Source organism: Cimex lectularius, unplaced genomic scaffold (genome assembly GCF_000648675.2).
Source record: "Cimex lectularius strain Harlan isolate CLEC.00 unplaced genomic scaffold, Clec_2.1 scaffold26, whole genome shotgun sequence".
Lineage (NCBI taxonomy): Eukaryota > Metazoa > Arthropoda > Insecta > Hemiptera > Cimicidae > Cimex > Cimex lectularius.
In genome coordinates, this window is record NW_019392721.1 from 1,418,791 (window position 1) to 1,441,820 (window position 23,030).

Sequence of the window (23,030 nt, forward strand, 5' to 3'; positions counted from 1 at the left end):
CGTGGTTGGTTTTGAATCAGTTTAAATCAGAGATAGAAGTAAGTATACAAGAGCTTAAGTGGGTAGCATTAACAACATTTGGATTAGAAAGGGATATACGGAAACAGAGAGATGTTTTAATCAAGCTTCATTTAGAGAATTAGTGGACTTTTGACAATATTCACAACCCCTGGACAACTCCCGTCATTAATAATTATCTAATTAACTGATTTATTATTAGAAAGTTTGTAGCAATGTTATATTGCGCGCATTAAGTATTGTTTGGCTCAAAAGCAGATTATTCGCTTATTTGGGACTTTACTGAACACGATTTAAACATAAATAACAAAAACAAATGGGGTCCATAAAAAATAAAAAAATTCTCGCACTACAAGCTAAGTTTGAGCATTAAGCGGTGAGAGAGGGTGGAGAGAGAGANGAGAGAGAGAGAGAGAGAGAGAGAGAGAGAGAGAGAGAGGGAGAGAGAGAGAAAGATACAGTTTACATTATTATGATTTTACTTATTTGGGATATTACTCAACATGATTTAAACATGAATTACTAACATAAATGAGGTCCATAAAAAATTAAAAATTTCACGCCCTACTATCTATGTTTCAGCATTAAGCAGTGATAGAGAGAGAGAGAGAAAAGAGAGAGAGAGAAAGAGAGAGAGAGAGAGAGAGAGAGAGAGGAGAGAAAGATACAGTTTACATTATTATGATTTTACTTATTTGGGATATTACTCAACATGATTTAAACATAAATTACTAACATAAATGAGGTCCATAAAAAATAAACAATTTCTCGCACTACAAGCTATGTTTCAGCATTAAGAAGTGCTGAGAGAGAGAGAGAGAGAGGGAGAGAAAGATACAGTTTACATTATTATGATTTTACTTATTTGGGATATTACTCAACATGATTTAAACATGAATTACTAACATAAATGAGGTACATAAAAAATTAAAAATTTCTCGCCCTACTATCTATGTTTCAGCATTAAGCAGTGATAGATAGATAGATAGATAGATAGATAGATAGAGAGAGAGAGAGAGAGAGAGAGAGAGAGTGAGAGAGAGAGAGGAGAGAGAGTTATACAGTTTACATTATACAATTATTATTATTTAAATTCCTTTGGTCTCTAAAATATATTTAACAATTATGATTTCTAATGAAGACAAGAAAAAAATATTCAGATATCGTGAGATGCGGTCGGGTGTGATGTAGGTTTCAGAAAAACATTTTCTTTATAGGCACGATTGTCAAATTGTTAATAAACAGCAAAATATTTTTTTTTTCTGTGTAGAGATTAGTCACCGTTAATCGATAGTTATCACTAATCTCTACACAGAAAAAAAAATATTTTGCTGTTTATTAACAATTTGACAATATAATTTTTTTATATCAATATTTTTTCTTTTTCTGTAGATTTTAAAATAATTATAACATACGTATCAATAAATCAAAAACAGAACGTAAAATAAAAATACAAACAAATGGTACTTCGGTAAATGTTATTTATATAGGTCAATCTTTATGCATATAAATTACAATGTATGACAATAATGTTGCAAAAATAGAAAAATCTATTTTTATAATGTTTAACATACTTTTCTGTATAAGTAATATTAAAACCGAATTTGAAAGATTCTTCAATTGATTTTTTCATCCGTGAAATTTGGTCGAATTTTATAAAGTCGTTACCGAAATAACTAAGTAAAATGATAATAATTCCAAAACGGCTAGAAGGATTTTAATGTCAAATATACCTTCTGAAAGAAGAAAAACGTAGCTTTATAAGGACGCATGGATAAAGAATAACATAAGAAACATGTCTATAAGGAAATACTCAAAATAGGAAAATTATTTGTCAAAAATTATTTTCTTTTTTTTAATGTAAATAATATTCCGAGTTTAATGGTTGATACAGTCATAAAATGCATTTGTCAATTCCTTTAGAAAGAATTATCACCTATGAAAATCGGTCTCCTAACCTTTAAAAAAAATTATGCTAGAGCAGTGGCAGTTACGCAGAAAATATTAAATACGTAAATACATAAAAACAAAAACGTTCTACGACGCAGAATTTTGCAATTTTGTATGATTTGAAATGATAAATAAAAAAATACTGCTTTTATTGCAGTATGAAAAAAATACTGCATATTTTAGCCAAAATTATATAAGCAAAGTAGGTAACAAAATGGTCAAAACTTGCAAAAAAATTATAGTCACCTATTTTTTATCTCTAATTTTTAATAATTAAATAATCACCAAAGTCTTGGGATTGCAAAAATTTGCTTTTAGTTAAATTGGAGAATTTTCTAAACAATTTCTATATATAAATTTGTTTTGAGATAATTTATTTTCGTCAGACTCCTGATCCTCATGTGCAGCTTCTCATTTTTATTCATTCTTCAAATTTTGAAAAAAGGAAAAGAACCCAAGTTAGGGTTTAATTCATATCAGATCGTACATTAACATATTGATGAAATAGAAACGAAACTTAATTATTTTACCGAGACGTTTTGGATTTTGTCTCTGACACGGAGTAGATTAACAATTTACAACCATGTGATATATAAAATATCTTAAGTTCAATTAAAAATGATTAATATGATATTGTGATTGTAAAGCCCTGAAGAAAGCATAATGAATGCCGAAAACTTGGCAGTATTGCAAAACTCTATGAATTTTGGACGACATCCCGGATCCCAAAACAATTAAATTGTAAAGCTGGTCGTTCATTACTCTTGGAATATATCAAGTTATGTAAATAAAAAATGTGATAGAAGCAGAAAAATAAATAGACAAAGAAAAGAATATAAAGAAGTATATAAGTAAAAAGGGATAGAAAAGAAGAGAGAAAAAGAGATAGTAAGAGAATGAGACGAAATATCGGATAAGATGAAATTTTTGTACTGTACTAAAAATAATTTATGTAACGAGAATGGGATAGAAGCAGAAACTAAGAATGATTGATACAAAAACAGAGAATGCGTATATGACGCTTAGCTGAATTATTCCAGATCATAGGCAGATTTTTGTCTATAATTTGACAATTTATGCCCAAACAGATTTCCTCTAAATACCTTTAATCATATGTAAACTGCAAAATGCTTATAATAAGTAAAATTTCACGTGCTACAACACGGTATCGTTATAGTTTCGTTGTCCAATGTCACGACTAGTTATACATGATTACAATAAACTACAAAACAGTAAATTAGGTATACCGCTATTAAGTGATTAGATAAAAGAATCAAGCGATCAAAAGGAGTTACTAAAGAAGCATTACCAACTGTACACAAGGTAAATTGGCTCAACCAGACTTTATCAAGATCGTATCAGCTTCATTCATTTGCGTTTGGTTGTGAAACGAAGGGGATTTGCATTCGAGCATGTTCCATTTTGTCAGGATTAATGCTTTTGCTTTTTACCAAGTATAAAGAATATTAAATGAGAAAATAAAACGGTTTGTATTGTTGTATAAGAAACAATTTAATTCCTAGTCGAGCGATTTTCTTAGCTGGGGTGATAAAAGCCGGTTTTAATTAATTGAACGTAAATTTGTATTTATTTGCCTAATTCCTCGTCCAAAATATATAATTTTTTGTACCATTAACAGACTTACAACGGGACGAACTGGTTGGTGTGTCACGGATTTGGACCAAACTGTTTTTCTTGAATTCTTCTCCAAAATATCGGACACGTAACCGCCACTTCTCGTTTATATGCCCTGGGTTCGCCAAAAAAATTTGAAAATGGAAATTAACCGTTTTTAATATTTTTATTTCGCCGTTTTACTTGCACAACTCAGCTATGTGAATATAATGCCTCACTCTCAACACGACACGCAAGAATGGCACAATTACAGAGAAGACAAACACTTTGAACCCTGAAGATGATCTCAATAAAGATCGAAACGTTGGCACGATAAAGAAAATGTTTTTCTGAAACCTATATCACACCAGACCGCATTTCACGATTTCTGAATAATTATCGATTAACGGTCACTAATCACCACACAAAGATATTAAAATTGATCAATAATCAAAAATTAAAAAAAAATCATGTCATAATTTTTTTTCTTAAAACTAATATGCAATTTCATTTTAGCACATCTAGTGACGTCTAAATATAAATTTTACTTTGAATTTTAATCTATTGATTTTTGACCCCTAAAATTTGGCCGAATGTCGTTATGGAAAGATCTGTTTGAAACAACAATAATTCAAAAACGGCTAGAAGGCTTTTAAACATACCATTTAAAAGAAGAGGAACTTAGCTTTCTAACGACACATATACCTTAAGAAATCAAGAAAAGACATATAGAAATACAAGGCTTACGTTTGTATAACGAAATGCGTTAAATAAAAAATTAGGCTAAATACCTAGGAATAATCTTTGATAAGAAATTAACCTGGAACCCTCACCAGCAACGTACTACAGCAAAAAGTAAAATATCGCTAATGATCACAAAAAGAATCCTAGGCAAATCTTGGGGATTAAAACCTAAAATGACCTATTGACTACGCGCCGCAGTAATAAGACCCAGAATAAGCTATGGATCGTTAATCCGGTGGAACAAATCTCAACAAAAAGCAGCTACGCAAACATTAGGCAGCATACAAAGACTAGCAAACCTATGTAGTACAAGGGCAACCCCTACAAATGTATTAGGAACTCTGATAAACCTACCTCCACAGGAAATATTTATAGAAGGAGAGGATAGTAAATGTTAAAATTTAGGCTCCAGAAACAATCAAATTGGATAGGAACTAAACATTTCGGGCATACAACCACAATTAACAAAATCAGATTTCCATTCGTAGAAATGGGGACTGACTATATGATCCCGGAAACATTCTTTACAACATCCTATAAATCTCAACGGACTATAAAGGAGAGGAAGAACACAGCATCGGATACAATGATAAGGTATACAGGTTGCTCCAAAACAAACGGTCGGGCGTTTTCTGTAAAAGGCCAAAACATGAGCAATCAGACTTATTAGGGAAGTACATTTCGGTCTTTCAAGCAGAAATACAGGCTATAAACGCTTGTGCCCTGAAAAATCTTAAAAGAAGTTACACTGGCAAAAAAAAGTCTCATAAGATCTGATAGCCAAGCAGCCATTAAAGCATTAGCATAAACGATTCACATCAAAATTAGTCAGTGAATGCATCCAATATCTCAAAAACCTGGAAAAACACAACAAACTGATGATATCTTGGGTGCCAGGGCACAGGAGGCAAGACCATACATAGGCCCCGAACCTGTACTTAAAATAAGAAAAACAAATATAGAATCCTCCATAGCAGAATGGATCCAAACAAAACAAAATGAAAAGTGGATAAACTCTAGAGACGCTATACACAGAAAACCAATCATGAAACAACCCTCACCAAGACTGACAAAATTACTGCTGCAATTTGAGACGGCTAAACTCAAAGGAGGAGTAGGACTACTAACCGGTCACTGGCATCTGAGAAAACATCTACACAACATGAACATACAACGATGATCTCATCTGCAGATTATGTAATGAAAAGAAGGAAACCGTCGCACATATCATCTTTGGAGAAGCATCAAAGCAACAATCCAAGGCACTGAATTAAGTAACTAGGAAGGTACTATAAGCCAGAAGGGTGCAGTGCATCGGGAGCGCAAAGTCCGCTTCCTAGTATTCTTTTTTACTATTATATATACTATACCATATTTATTATATACTATACCAGCTTGGCTAGCTAAACCAATGAAAACTGGTTTCGCGATATTCCCCAGTGAAATGTTTTCAAATTGATGTGTTACCCAGGATAAAACAAATAAAGGTTTATGACAAGCTGGGTTTTTACAGGAGCCGAAGGTCTGGATGGCGTAGTGGTTTTGGGCAAACGTACTGAATTTATGTCCATTCCGGTTTTGTCAAGTCATAAATTAGAGGCAGAAGAGGATTACTTAGTGGAACTGCGGCCCAGGGGTAAGTGCGACGGCCGACTACAATGTGAGATCGTAAGCAGGCCACTTCTGCCCTTTCCATGACATGCACGCTCCACGGTAATACGCAGAAATATGTAAAACAGGTAGTACATTATTCACGTACGGGCTGACCGGTAAATATGCGATTTTTATTCCAGTCCTATTCACTTTTTTACCTACGCTTTTTTATTTCTGGACTGGGAGTTGTGGCAAATGTATAAATTTCCAGGTAAAAATACAAAGAAAAATTTACATTGTTTATTTACTAAAGTTAAAAATTGTTAAATAAGAAAATTTATAGAAAACTTATAAAAGTGCATTTTTTTAACCTGTACTGAATATGAAAAAATCTTTTTTTTTTATATTATTGATTATTTGGAAATCGTGAGATGCGGTTTGGTTTGACACTTTTAGAAAAACATTTTCTATATCGTGCATACGTTTCGATCTTTATTCAGATCATCTTCAGCGCTCAAAGTGTTTGTTTCCTGTGTAGATGTATCATTCTAGAGTGGCGCATTGAGAGTGCCGTGAAGATGACGTGAAGCACATTTTGAGCCCTGAAGATGATCTCAATAAAGATCGAAACTTTGCCACGATAAAGAAAATGTTTTTTCTAAACCCTACGTCACACCAGGCCGCATCTCATGATCTCCAAATAAACATTAACTAACGGTGATTAAACACCACACATTAAAGATTATTGTAGGTCAAACCTTTTACAAGCCAATTTCAAAAAATTATTTTACCAAATCAAATTAAATTATATTTTTCTCAAATCCAATTCGAATAATTTTGGACCAAACTCAACATTTTTCATATCAATTTGAACGCATATTCGTTTTTTAAGTAAGTCTAATAGGTCATACATCATAGTAACATACAATCTAAATAGTCGTTTACATTAATTAGTATTCACTAGTTTTTGTGGTCCGCTTGACCAATTAATATTTTTCAATTAATTCATGGTTTTTAGCTGAGATAAAAAGTCAGTTTCACGAGCTGGATTCGAACCCACGATCTTCGGCTAGATACACCGCTGCTCTCCCACCTGAACTATCCACCTCGATCCACTCGGACACCAACTTCCCATCTCAACCCCACCCCCTCTCAAACGCAATCTCCGTGGCCATTTCATTTGTCGCCTAGAATCAAACAGATTACATGTCATTTGAAAAATGGCAAAAACGAAGGAAAATTCAAAAGGTGGGGTTGGGATGGGAAGTTGGTATCCGATTGGATCGAGGTCACGATAGCTCAGGTGGTAGAGCAGCGTCGTATCTAACCGAAGATCGTGGGTTCGAATCCCGCTTGTGACAATGACTTTTTATCTTAGCTAACAATCTTAATTAATTGAAAGATATTAATTAGTATTTTAGAATGCCAGGGGTTCTCTAGTAAGTTTGCAAATTCAGGATGTCCTTTTTATATTTCCAGGCTGAATTTACCTTGAACTGAATACCTTGAAATACGCTATCAAAAACTACGTGTATAATATTGTTTAGTCTAGTTTGAAATTTTTACCTTTTATAACGTGGCGCAGTTCAACATTCAAAATTTCAAATGTGTATTATATTGTGTGAATTTCGGGACGAATTAATTAAGAAGGAATTAATTATTAAATCCATTATATTTAGTGGACTATTGACGAAATTTCTTCTTTCAATTAATTAATCTTTTTTTGAAAGGTTTTGGTTGAAATGAAAAATTTACTGTCACGAACGGGACTAGAACTCACGATCTTCGGCTAAATATCCGCTGCTCTACCTCTTGATAATTATTTATTGCCGATCTATCAAACATGTTCCCGGTGTTGTAAAGTTTTAACTGATTGGAGATCCTCTTATTTTCGATATTAAAATTAGAAATAATCGTGCATGCCTTGATGATCAATTTAGGAGCACGAACATAATTTACGTTTCAGTTCTTTAGACGGAGGTTTTAAAGCCCTAAGCGTACAATTTTTTTTTAAACTGATCATTTCGGCCCAACATGGGACCACGTAACGACTCTACTTTTCCAAACACACTCCATTATTTCAGGGCTGGGGCTAACAACGTCGTTCCCTAAAGAAGAACGAAATATTAAAAGCCGTTTTGATTAAATTTTAACCTTTAACTGTTTTCCTTTTATGTCCGCTGGCTCTATTTTTTCATTAATGACAATTTTTACTTTTTTTAAAAATGTGTATGTAGGAAACATTTCGTACTACGTATAAATTTAACCTCAAATGTTAGATGTATCGACAATTTTTTTTATGACGAATAATCTGGATCACGGTTGGTATTGATGAAAAAGCAAATTCAATTTTTCTGTCAAGCTTCACTTTAACAATCCTTGGCAATGTGTGGTGATTAGTGACCGTTAGTCGATGATTACATTACATTTACAAAAATTTAACTTCCAGTTGTGTATCCTGCCTGTTTTTCTGAAATAACATTAAAAACAGCATTAGACTCGAAACGTATCCTTATAAAACCCCGTCTTAAATATCGCCTCATGAAATAGTAAGATTGCATAAATTATAAATACAATTTGAACTTAAGAGTAATTAAGTTAATGAAGTAATGAGCGGACACAGCGGCCTGGTGTGACGTAGATTTCAGGAAAACATTTTCTTTGTCGTGCCAACGTTTCGATCTTTATTGCGATCATCTTCAGGGCCAGGGATTTGCAAGCATTGTTTCCATTTAACAAACACATGTAAGATGTGGAAACATGTGAATTTATACAATGCAAAAAATGTTTTTTTTTATTCAATCAAAGTATTTCTACTCACTCAAAGTGTTTATGTTCTGCGTACGCTGTATAGTGAGAAGAAATACATTGATTGAATAAAAATAATATTTTTTGCATTGTAGAAATTCACGTTTTTCCACCTCCTACATGTATTTGTTAAATTTAAACAATGTTTGTAAATCCCAGGCCCTGAAGATGATCTCAATAAAGATAGAAACGTTGGCACGACAAAGAAAATGTTTTTCTGAAACCTACAACACACCAGACCGCATTTCACGATTTCCGAATAATCCTTTGACATGTTTGGACTGAATCATTATTCAAAGAAATTTAAACAGACTATTACAATCTTAATTATGCCAATTTGTAGACATATTTAAGATTGTTCTGCCCTGATGATGACCTTAAAATACGTCGAAACATTGGCAGTAACAAACGTATTTGCTTTTTATCCATACCATGATTCAAACTATTCATGGAAAATATTTTTACAAAATTTTATTATTCTTCTACTGACATGCTGAAATGTTTGATGACAAAAAGCAAAACCAGGCTGACCTACTATGCACCTACTGTACACAACCAGCCTACTATGTATCAACCTAGCACATCTCAACGCTGATAAGCTAAATTTTTCTCTGGTAACTGGAAGATAAGAAAAAGACGGACAAAACAGATATTCCCAGGACGTAATACCCGTTATATCTAATCACCTTGATCCTTCCCTCTGGCGATAATAATAAATGATATGATAAAAGGAAATGAAAGCATTTGTGGGTCGAATGGGCTGAAAAGTTGCTTAGTATCACATGGCTTAGGAGGATCATGTAGGATCTTGGCCTCTGACGATTAAAATTCGCTGGACCTGCTGGGAAGCTCTTACATACCAAGAACTCGGCAACCTTCGGAGGGCTTGAAACGTAGTAAACGTATCATCCTTATCCAATTGAGGCTATGCGATGTTGACACACAATTTAATTTTGGACAAATTTCTCCGGATGTTTCCAGCACAAAAAATAAGTTGCTCGACGAGTCGAATTGAATCGTGACATTCTCTCGCTCCATATAGGGAGCGTGTATTAATTTTTTTCCGAGCGACAAAATAATCTATGGACAATACACGCAAATTTACTTAGCCTATATGAATACAAATATAATACTTTTTACAAGTGGCGTAGGATAATTTTTAAACTGTTCAAAAAATGTTCAATCAACAAACCGTGAAACTTTCAGTTGTGTGTTGATTCTTCATTTCGTATACATGTTTGTTATAAACAAAGCGAAACCACACGAATAAGAAAATTATCTTTATGTCAAATTTTTTGAAAAATGGACGTAAAGCCATCGCGGTGAATTATAACGATAATTGTCCAACAGCTACTCTTGAAAGATGGTTTATTATTCATTGATAAAACATTAACAATTAATATATCAACTTAGTCTGGATCTTCAATTTTCAGCTTGAATACAGCAGCAAGTATTTCCATCCTCTGTTCTGGTTCTTGGAGTAAACAGGGCTGTTTTATTGTATATAGTAATAACAGTTATATATACCAAGATAGTGTTGAAAGTGTATGTATTTATTAGCGTGAATGTGTGTTCTGAGGTCGGAATATTGTGTATCCAATCGACCCTCAATTAGTTTAATTGTATAATATGTGTAAAGGATGATGGAGGAAGAGTACTCTAACACCATAATTGAATAAGTGGTATGTAAATAAGAGTAAATGTATTTAAGAGTGAAGTTGAGTATCAATAGATTTAATGTTGCATGCGTTAGGTGCTGAATTGACCTAGGCACCCCCCAGAGTCCAAAGTCGGTGAACAGGTAAGACTGAGGACTGCCCCTGCACTGCCTCCACCCAGGGAAGGTGATTCTAAACTCTGCCGGCAATTTACTGTAAATAGCAAAAGCGAAATCCTTAACTCGGCACATGTACGTACTTATATGTACGGATTTGAGCCTATATAAATCCAAATCCAAATCCAACATCTTCAAATCCGTCTTTTCTCAAGATTGTTTTTTATATCTGCCCCTGAATACTTTCGTTTCAGTAATTTTTTATACAAACTGAATACGAAGATAAAACAAAACACAAAAATAAAATAAATAGACCAGAATTAACGAATAAAGTCCTCACGTTGTAACGATTGGGGAATATCAAATCCCGTTTCATTTTGTCTTGGAAAATTATCATCCCTCAGAGTGGACATTTTCACTAACAATTTTCCTTGAAATTTTGAGATGTTTTAAAAAAAAAAGTTGCTATGAGGACCAGATTTATGCATCCCAATAATGCGAACATTTATTTTTATCGTTAATACGAAATAAATATTTCTCGTATTTTTTAAACGAATATATAAAAAATATATTTTGCATTGTATAAATTCACTTTTCCACATCCAAAATGTAATTGTTATATGTAAACAATGTTTGTAAATCCCAGGCCCTGAAGATGATTTCAAAAAAGATCGAAACGTTGGCAAGATAAAGAAAATGTTTTTCTGAAACCTACATCACACCAGACCGCATCTCACGATTTCTAAATAAATATCGATTAACGGTCACTAATCACCACACTTTTTTAAACTAATTAAATTTTGCCAAGATAATCTTGGGTAATGAGAGACATAATCATTCATTGACTTAATGTACAAAAACGGATTTATTTGTTTAAGAAATATGTTCAGATAATCCAGTATGAAATGCTTGGTTTAAAATTTATATTCATACGTTAAATTGTATTTTTTTTTAAATCAACATATGTTTTCTAATTTAATCAGGCCCCTGACGAACAGAAGATGACCTGAATAAAGGTCGAAACGTCGACAAAACAAAGAAGAAGGTGATTTTCTAAACTACCAAATTCTTGAACGCTCCTCACATCAACAAATATCTGTTTTATGTTATAATAAAATTTGTTACTCAGTCAATACTTTTTACTTTCAACCAAATACTCTAAAACAAGTCAAACCAGAGGTCATGCTCCCTGAAAAAAAAACAGCCCGCTTATTTCGTTACAATTATGAGCAAAAAAAAACTTTTACAGGGATTTTTGAGCCAAATAAATCTAGAGTACGTCCAACATTCTTATAAAAAAGGCAGTATATCATTTTTCTATATTTCTATGATAATAAATGAATTTTTAGAAAACTATTATTTCAAAATCGTGGAACCTTGAAATTGTAGATCTTATCTCCCCATACAAAAAGAAGAAAAAGCGTTTTTAATTTCTGAAAGTTTTGGAAAAGTAAAATATTTTTGAAATGACGAATTCAAGTATACTATTACAACCAGACGTAAAAAGTATCTTTCACAACTAAACTTTTTTCTTTTTTCAATTACTGAATGATATGAAATAAAATCATTATTTATTCGTACCTGTTATTGTTAAAAACGAGTTGAAAAAAATATAATTTTGATTTTTTTTTTAAATAAAAATCCAAGGTTTTTTCAGTTATCTCATAATGAAGCCGGTTTAGCATTTTTCGATATAAGTGTTGTTATTTTTTATTTCCTGGGGTTAAACTAGTAAAACTAGATACTGTTTGTTTTAAAGTAACGTAACCTCTAAGCACGCAAACTTTACCTTTTAAAACTTAAATAAGAAAAAAATTGGTTTGATTCAATTTGACAAGAGCCATCCTATTTAAATGATTTCTTTTTTTATAAGTTTTGAAATGATTTTTAATTATCAGCAAAAAAAAAATTAAATATTTTTTATTTGCAAATTTTGGATTTTATTTTTGCGGTTTCGAATGCGGACCTGGCTGAATAATGGTCGTAACGTGTTGACCCCTGGCTTTCATCCATCCTCGTATTACCGTATTAATTTATTATGACACATCATAAATATTGTTTCTCTCCGAGTCGAAATAATGGACGACGTTGATTGATCAGGGACCGTACACGGTTTTTTTTATACCTCAGACCGGGCTCGGTTTTGTTTGCAGTTTCAAAGCTGCAACGTTGCCCAAGAGAAAATGTTTATTCGGGTAGTGACAGAATTAATTTGCTTTGATAACAACAGTGAACAAAAAGTAAGCTTTTACTGGAATCTAAACAATGAAAACGGTGGGCTTTCTCAAAGGAGAAAACGGTGAAAACCATCGACGGGGTGAGGTTAAAGGTGAAAATTTTAAATAAGCTTTTCCAAAAAGGCGTAGAAGTTAACAAATTTTATCAATGGTCAAACAAAATTTGTGTAAAAACGCAGAAAAAATCATCCATAATGCAAAAAAAAAATAGTTCATTATTGATTCAATTTAAATCTGCCATTGATTACGTAATTTATTCGCCAAATTGACTCTTTTTAATTTGAAATTAACCTTTTTTTTATTCCAAATTAACCCATTTTAATTTCAAATTGATCGTTTTTTAATTTTAAGTTAACATTTTTAATCTCAAATTAGCCCTTTCTTTAAAGAATCAAAAACTAAGTACATGATATATGGAGAAGCAGAGAAATAAAATTCCTGGATAATTGCAATTTTTTAAATATAAAAAATTGTGCTCTTAGACAACTATCTGGTAATTAATTAACATTAGAATTGAAAATGATATATAATGTTGTAAGTATTTTTTTTTTAATAAAGGCTGCGACCTTATTGGTCATTAAGCCTTTAGTCTATACTAGTCAACGGTACAGCCCGGCCTCATCAGGGCGAAGCCCCCTCAAATCACGGCGCAGTGGCAGCCCCAGGCTTGAAGAGAACGGAACCCCACGGATCTTTCGAAGCTGATGCTTTTAATCTTAATATTGTGCGCAGGGCTTAAGTAAATTATTGAAAAGTAAGAACAAAAATAAAGGTTTCTTTTAGTTTCAGAATTTTTTAATAATATAACTGGGTCCTTACATAAAATAACCACTAGATCAAAGTTAATATTATTTAAAATTAAAACACATGTAAACCAAATAGTGAATAAAAATAAAGAGTTCCTGCCGTTGTGAATTTAAATAACATAAAATTGTTCAATATTAAAAATACCAAAGAAAAATTAATGACAATTAAAACTAAATCTGCAAAAAAAAATTTTTTGATTGTTCTACTAATTCATTTTTGTCAAAACGAAAATGATCAATTTATAAGACAATTATTTTATATTAAAAAGAGAACCATTTATTTTTAGATTTAATTTACATCACTTTATCTCAAATTAAAAGAGAATTTATTCATTTTTGTATTATATTTGATCTCATGTTTAATTTTAAGTGTAATTATTTTTTATATAGTTTTTCTAAGAGCTGATTTAATTTATATTGTAAAAAATTGCAATTATACGTTTTTTATTCAATACAATCTACATTTTTTATGCTTTAATAAAAGGCTTTTTGAAATTAAAAAAGGTTTGTATGAATTTAAAAAACAGTAAAGTGAAATTATAAAGCCAATATGAATTTAAAAATGGTTAATTTAAAATTAAAAAGGGTTAACTTGACAGAATAAACTAGATCAACAAGTATAAAAATTGAACGGTGTTTATTTTCTTTGCTTTTGAAACACAGAGTAATACAAAAATATAAACAAATAAGAAAAATATAAAATACGTTTAAAGGCATTATTGAATTTTAAAAATAAACATTAGCATAACCATATTTTTTGTATTAACTCGAATTTTCGCAAAGGTATTTATTGAGCAGATACTGAAGATTTTTTTTTTACAATATCATCAGGGTGAGGTGTACTAGGTTGGTAAAAAGAAACCTTTACAATACATCAACGAATACACGACGAGGGCCATATTTACCAAAATCATAATGGACATTTTTAAAATGAAAAAGAGCGACCTTGTTAAAAAATAGCCTCAGAAACCCGTTTATTGACCCTGGTTATTAAGCCTGGTAAACCTCATTCCTTGAGCTTTGCTAAGTAAATTGTTAAAGGCTCTGGGAAAACGAAATTTTTCGTAGATTGTAATTTACTACCGACCAACATTAGTAAGGCTTCATTGATCCAAATTGTTAAAGTTGTGCATTGGCAAAAAGACAGCTCAGATTTTCAACTCAATCAATGACATATAGAAATGAGTACATAACTATCTGCGGTAACTGGAAAACCCAATTCTTGGTCATGTAAATTTTTTTTTGTCTAATAGGTTTTTTGCTAAACATTTACCCCCTTTTTCGATTAAATTAGGCCTCAGACTTTGAATAATGCAAAACTGCATATTTTTCTTATTAGAGAAATCTTCAAATAATTTTTCATTTATAGTATCACTATTTTGTCTAAAACAGTAGAATCTAAGGTATGGAATCCCAATAATTGAGAATCTATGTTTCAAGAAAAATTCTTTTAAGGAGTTCCATAGCTTGGACTGTACTACTTTACACAAAATTAATATTTATGAAAGGTATTGGTTGAGATAAAAAAAAGTCAGTGTCACGAGCGGGATGCGAACCCACGACCTTCCGCTAAATACGCCGCTGCTCTACCACTTGAGCTATCGCGACTTCGATCCGCTTGGACACCCACGATCCATCAAGCCGAAGGTCGTAGGTTCGAATCCCGCTCGTACACTGACATGTTATCTCGACCAATACTTTCGTAAATATTAATTAATAGAAAAAGTTAACTGGTCAATCGGACCACGAACTGTAATGGATTGAAATCTTGTTTAGCTGAAAAACTAAGGTACTAAACAGTGCTGGAACTAAAAGAACTTTTCTTCAAATCTCTGTTTCCCTCTATAATATTTCTTTTTGTTAAAAAAATCAACAACCGATGGCAAGTTTAGAAAAGTTGAATATTCTTACCTTAAAGGCGTTGTGTGTCAAAGAGGTTTAATGGAGGGCTTTAATACATTCCAGCCTCATCTAAAACATAAAAGAGGAACATTAGAAGAAATTCATACTCGATTGATTATGTAATAAAATTATATATAGAATGATCGATATCTCGAAGCATACGTATATATTTTTAATAATAAATATAACACGTTAGAGTCTACGATACTCTATAAGTTATGATTGTGTTTCCAACGAGTTTAATAAAGTGGAATTTCATGTATGAAATTCTAGGGGAGAAACTTTAATGATTTTAGTCGAATAATTTCCATATAACAGGATAAATGTAAGTTTCTATTTAAACAAGACTACGTTTATTATTTGTTTAAAAATGATAAAGTATAGATATATTTAAAAAATTGACCAATAGAGGCTCATATTTTAAAAAGAAAACAAGTAAATCGCCGACTGTCAAACGGTGGTTGAGAAAAATAGAAAAATATCTTGATGGAGTGTGCGATGCGAATAGATATATAGAATGAAATGAATAAAGCGCAATTTTACGAAGGTTCGAAACAGCCTCGTGGTGCCGGTGTTTTTGAAAGCAAAAAAATCTCATTTGTAAGTATGTCGGGTTCGAATGCAGGGCCACTGGATTCGAACCCGGGACCTTTACCTTTCAGTGATGAGCACCGTGTCAAAATCTAAACCGTTGGGGCCACTGACTTCCCCAAGAGAATTATTAATAGAAATAATTGAGTTGGAGTGTGTATGTCACTTCTTGTTCAGGATGGACTTACAATTCTATGAACCGAACCATCCTGTACAAAAAGAGAATCATTGATTCTTGAAAGAGAAATAATAAAAAAGAAAAAAAGACCCAAAAAGACCTGAAAAAAATAAGAAAGAAAGAATGAATTATATGATAGGTACAAATATACAGAAGAAAGAGAAAGAAAGGGAAAGAATGAAAAGAGAGAAAGAGAAATAAAGAAAAAGAAAGAGAGAGAGAGAGAAGAAGAATTGATTAGTATATGCATATAAATATATATGATTTCAAAAAATCTACAGAATTGATATGTATATTTAAAAATATTGCTAGATTTATTTTTCTTCATTTTTTCACCAAATACAGTATCCCATTAACTGGGGAATTTATTGATTCTTGCTCCTATCATTGATAATAGGTATTTATTTACATATCTTATATAACATATTATAAGTAACAACACATGTAACAATAAAATTTCGCACAAAAAACATACCAAGAATTTTAGGAATCACTTATTTTCATTGAAAAATACGATGTACATATCTATTTATATAATACAAAGTTTAAGTTAAACTTTGTATTTTATTAAACTTTGTAAAACTTTGTACGGTACAATTCTATGAGCAGAATCATCCTGTACAAAAAGTGATTTGGGTGGGGATAACATTAAAATCTCTGAACTGCGGTAATCACTATAAATCAGTTTTAGAAGTAGTTTTGTTGATGTCAAAAAAAAATCGGATAGGAGATCTTGCTTATTTTCTTGTTTTACAGAGACAATATTTTACACGCCGAATTCTTCAATAAAAATTAGTGAATTGACACCATCTACACAGAAAACCAATTAATACAATCCAGATGCTTGAAATCAAGTAAAAACAAGACAACATATGTAAAATCTAAGAGTGCGAAGTCCTCAGTAAAACAACACCATTTCACAGCACACAACCGTAGATAAAACATGATTTTGAAAATAACTGTCAAAACACGCTAGTAAATCATTAAAGTATAAATAGTGAAAATTTGTAAACGAGTACAACTAGTAATACTAAATTAGTATTATCCGCCATTGTTCTAACCCCATATCGTACAAATCATTTTATTTTTTTTAAAGTAAAATGTTCGTATTTTCATTCACTTCTTGCGTTTTTTAGTATTATTGTAGCGTATTTTATTATTAGTCATGTGTAATCTAATATTCCTGTCTTCTATAACTGAAGCCAGTCCAAATTCAGTCTTTTTCACACCGAGTCAATTACTTAACTTGGCCAATTTGTAATGTTTTGATGAAACATAAAATTAAAACATTTCATTTAGGGGGTTCGGAAAGATATTTCGCTTGATATTTGGTTTACTTGGCCGTAACCGTTCAACGATTTCAACGAACGAGTCCGGCCGGCAGATTTACGTTTGAAGCCGACCCTAAACTCTAATATCCGGTTAACCCCCAACCCTTGTTGCTGAAAATATGTTACCATCAGAATTTCTTGCGGTTCCATGGCGAGGGGTGCGTGGAGATCGACCCTTTGCCCATGAGAAATTGGATCCACACAAATGATTGCCCGGCTACCGCTTCTTCAGCCTCGTTCACACAACATTACTGTCCAGCGTGTGCTGTCAAAACTAATAAAACCGTCCTTGCCAAATAAATAGACTCTTCTCTATTATACGTGTGTGTGTATTGGGTTGTCCAACAAATGTACGATTTTTGTAATAGTACGGATTTTTAATAAGATTTAACTATTATTATTGATTTCTTGCTTGATAATTATAATAAGTATATTTACATATATACTACTTATAACTGCATGAAATCGTCGTCTGCCAGATTTCCAGCTCCTTATTTAACCTTTGTTCTATAACGTACGGGTCAAAATGACCCAAACATTTCAAAAACGCGCGTGTGTCAGATGGTAGTGTTCGGAATGGGTTGAGGCTATGAGAACCTTCAAATTCACTATTTTTCGTGGTCCGCTTGACCAATTAATATCATTCAATTAATTAAGGTTTTTAGTTAATAAAGTCAGAGATAAAAAAGTCATTGTCACGAGTGAGATTCGAACCCACGACCTTCGGCTTGACACGCCTCTACTTAACCACTTGAGCTATCGTGACCTCGATCCGCTCGGACACTAACTTCCCATCTCAATCTCACCCCTCGAATTTTCCCTACTTTTTGCCAATTTTTAAATGCCGTATAATCTCTTTGATTCTTGGCGACAAATGAAATGGCCACGGAGAGCTTTCGTAAAGATATACTTCAGGTTAATTATTAAATCCATTACAGTTCGTGCTCCGATTGACCAATTAAGATTTTCCAATTAATTAATATTTATGAAAGGTATTGGTGATTCATTAGTCGCCGAGAATCAAATAGATTACACGGCATTTGAAAAATGACAAAAAGGAGGGGAAAATTCAAAAGGCGGTGTTGAGATGGGAAGTTAGTGTCCGAGCGGATCGAGGTCACGATAGCTCAAGTGGTAGAGCAGCCGCGTATCAAGCCGAAGGTCGTGGGTTCGAATCCCGCTCGTGACACTGGCTTTTTTATTTCAACTAAAAACCTTAATTAATTGAATGCTATGAGAAGCTTTCGTTCTAGTCTTCCTGTAGACGTGGACGCAACTGGAACCCTTTTCACAGGTAAGTGACCTTGCTATATTCGAATACAGTAAGAAAAATCTTGGTATAGGTCAATATTACCCCACGGTGTACGACATGTCTTTTAGTTTTAGATCAAATTTAATTTCTTTCCTATAAATGTAATTAGTTTTCTCGATGCTTTTCTTTGTAAACATTCTGGATTGTTTCATCTATGGCAAATAGCTCACATTTTGTAACTAACAAAAAAATTCGACGTGAAAAAGAAAGATCAGTGATAATGAAAACGAAGAATTTCTTTTCTGAAGAAGTAACTTACATTGTAGATGAAATTGATTTGTTTCCAAACGACAATGAAAAATCTGACGCTTTTGACGTTCTTCCTGTATACGATGCGCTATCGGAGGACCAGAAAATATTTCAAATTTCGGTTCCGAACATAGTCTACAAAGCAGAAACTTTGAGTTGGGCAAAGATGGCGAAACTATCTGGTCTGATACCGATTTTTAACCTCCATAAACGTCAGGGTGTCTTCAAAGAATATGATTACCCATTTGCCTAGTTCCAAAGGAAATGCTCGGAAGCTTGTAGATGAGGAACCATTGTATTCCTAGTTCATCAACCAAGCCATGATTGACGTCATTGTAAAATATACCAATGAAGAGATTTATAGAAAAAAACTCACTACAGGTCTGACCAGCACTATATTGGGCCCGCAGATGGTCTTGACGTTGAAAGCTTTGCTGGGCCTTTTATTTTTTAGCGGCGTTATGACGGATTCGAAACTTAATATCTCAGATATATTTTGCCGTCTATTTAGACCATCGATTTTTCGAGCAGTGATGTCCAAAAACAGATTTGTGTTCCTTCTTTGCTTTCCGTTTTTCGGAATACGTATGTCATCTTTGTTCCTTGTGATAATGTGTTCCATTTTTGTGGTTACCTTTTTCATTTTAATTTTTTAAGAATGTAATTTGCACTTTACGAAGAAGTTTGACTGTAGTTTCGTAGATTATATCAAAAAGTGGAAGTTAATTTTTTACAAAGAAAGATTTTGGGATTCGAGTTTTTCCTTGCTAAGCTGTTTTTTATTGTGATTACAATATGTTTGAAAGAATTTATTTTGAAACAAAAATGCGGTTTTGTATACTACAAGGTTAATAAAAGTAAGAACTTTTAATATAAGTTCTTCATATTTTCCAAAAAAATTGAAAAATATGTCTCATTGCACTTAAAAACAGAGTTGGGTCGTAATGACAAGAGATTGTAGTACATATCCGGGTGTTTCACGGCGTTGACCGAAGGATAATATATTAATGAAACTTTAAATAATTAAAAAACTATATTATCAAATATTGATAACATTCTTGTTGTTATTTTGTTCTGTAGGTGGTTGTTAAGATTTATTTTTTAACTAAAATTAAGTACATGAACATTAGACAGATGGTACATGCCTTCTGCTGGAGGTTGACGCGAAATACGTACTAAAAAAAGAAAAGTAAAATTGAAGGGGATAATATATATTTTATATCTAATCGGTACAACATAGTTTTCATATAAAAGCATAGAGTCAGTAACATAACGAGACGTGCAAATGGCTGCAGATTAAAAAAGCAAAGAGCAAATGACCAGAAAAAGAAATACAACTCGCAGGGTGAGGTGATGTCAGCTGTTTGTAGGACTTATACCTCCACCATTATACATTATTTGATTTAAATCTAAACTTTATTGATCAGTAAAAATGTTAAGATGTCATCACAGCAAATTTTTTCATTTGACACAAGTAATAATGAAACAGTCATGAAAAGGGAATTGAGAAAATAACAAAAGGAAAACTGAATAAACTCACTGAGACATTTATTCTTCTGTAAAAATTTCTACTTTTCTTTCATCGTAGACTTTTATGCGTTTCATTTAACGATTGGATCTCCGCCAGAAGCGCAGACGCCATTTCGACATAGAGACAAGGAGGAACAAACTAGGTTAATTGGAGTAATTTATTTAATCCTTCTCCGAACCTTTAGCTCAACTTTCCAAAGATGGTCTGATAATTGCAGAAACCCGATGCCACCGCGATTGCTTCATGCATCCTGAGAACAAATTACGTATCGCATTCCTGATGAGGATGAGAAAAACGTTTTGATGGAAGTTACGATTTATTATACACATATATATTTATATATGTATATCTTCTAACGAGTCTAACGACGACCAACACAATTCTGAAAGGAAATGCTCAAGGATAATCTTAAGACGGCGAGAAACATTTGGGTTCAACTGTACGCCAAACTTAATTATGTAATTCTGCACTAAAGTAATAGAGAATTTCCATTTAACGGAACCGTCTGGTTTCCAGTTTCAATTTTACTAAGCCATTTGGGGTTCAATGAAGCTTTGAAGAGAGAAATCCTAACGACCGATTAGGAAATATTGTTTTGAATATAATTCACGAGGTTTATGATTTATTTAATTAAATTATTTCAAAAAGACATTCCCCATTTCAGAGATATATTAAAAAATGGCAAAGTTTACTATGAATTTCAATTACTCTACATTACTCTATCTTAAAAATTGAATTGTTCATTAGTCAAACTATTAGGACATAAGTAAATGGAACAAAAAAATCCTTACAAGGAAGTATATAGAAAATGGGAAGAACATAAAAGTAAAAAAGAGATAGAAAGAAAATAATATAAAAGAAATACAGTTTGAAGATAGACATGGATTGATAGACAATGAGAAACAATGAATTAAAAAAGGAAAAATGAAATAATTAAAGATAGAATGAATGAAAAAACATAATGAAAAAAAGAAAAGGAGAGAAAAATAATAAGATGTAAAGAGAGCGTGAGAAAAAGAGAACATGAGAAAGAAAGAGCGAGAGACCGTGATAGAGAGAGGGGTATGGACAGATCGATAGATTTCTGATATAAATAGAAAGAAAAAGCGACAAAGAGAGAGTCTATGAGGGAGAGAGAGAGTGAGAAAAAGAGATAGAGTCAGGAAGAGAGCAAGAGAGAAAGAGAGAAAGAGAGAAAGAGAGATAGAGTGAATGGACAAATTGATAGATTTCTGAGATAGATAGAAAGGAAGATCGAACAAGAGAGGAAGAGAGAGAGGGGGAGAACGAGAGAGAAGGGGGAGAAAAAGAAAGAGAGAGAGTGTGTGTGAATAGTCAGATTGATAGATTTCTGAGATAGATTGAAGGCGTGAGAGAGAGAGGTGGTGGTGGTGGTGGGAGGAAGGGGAGAGGGTGAATGGACAGATTGATAGATTTCTGAGATAGATAGAAATAGAAAGCGACAGACAGAGAGAGAGAAACTATGGGAGAGAGAGAGTGAGAAAAATAGAAAGGGACAGGAAGAGAGGAAGAGGAAGAGAGAGAGAACGTGAATGGAAAGATTGATAGATTTCTGAGATAGATAGAAAGGGAGAGCGACCGAGAGAGAGAGAGAGAGAGAGAGAGAGAGAGAGAAACTATGAGAAACAGTGAGAAAAAGGGAAAGAGTCAGGAAGAGAGGAAGAGAGGACGAGGGAAAAAAGAAAGAGAGGAAGAGTGGGAGAAAGACAGAGAGAGAGAGAGAAAATTCAGGAAGAGAGGAGTAGAGAAAGAGAAAGTGAGAAAGAGAGACTGAGAGAGAAAGAGAGAGTGAGAGTGAGAGTGAGAGTGAGAGTGAGAGTGAGAGAGAGAGAGAGAGAGAGAAAGGGTGAATGGACGGATTGATTGATTTCTGAGATAGTTAGAGAGGGAGAGAGGGAGGGAGAGAGAGAGAGAGAGAGAGAGAGAGAGAGAGAGTAAGAGGGAGATAGGGAGGTAGAGAGAATATAAGAAAATGAGAGAAAATAGTTGGAATAAGAAAAAGATAGAAGTTGGTAAAACAGAAATAGAAATCGAAGATGTTGGTACAAAAAAGAGTAAATCAGATAGTAAAAGTGTGCAAGAAAGAAATAAATAATGAGAAAGACAGGGCAGTACATAACGATCAACTGTTCAATAGTGAAATTTTATTTTTTCGATCATATTGATTTATTTTTTTCATGAATAAGCGTATAAACTTAAACAATTTCTAGTATACAATAGATTGTTGACATCTATAAAAAAATATCATTTATCAAAAATTCAAACTGATCTTTAATAAAAATAAATTATTCCGTACAAGTGTAGTTTTATGAACCAAAACATGTTAATTGTATTGTAAATTGACTACAATAGAAAAAATTATTCCATATTT

The 23,030-nt window shown here is 32.7% G+C and overlaps 1 protein-coding gene across 4 annotated transcripts in view; it reads right to left on the minus strand.

Moving 5' to 3' along the window:
* LOC106664028 (acid sphingomyelinase-like phosphodiesterase 3a) overlaps positions 1-23,030 on the minus strand; it is a 794,759-nt gene that overhangs the window by 289,154 nt on the left and 482,575 nt on the right. For all 4 annotated transcript variants that reach the window (XM_024226658.1, XM_014389387.2, XM_014389388.2 and 1 more), the window contains one exon: positions 15,456-15,515. The gene's annotated coding sequence lies outside the window, so the exon portion shown is untranslated. The remainder of the gene's footprint in view (positions 1-15,455; positions 15,516-23,030) is intronic.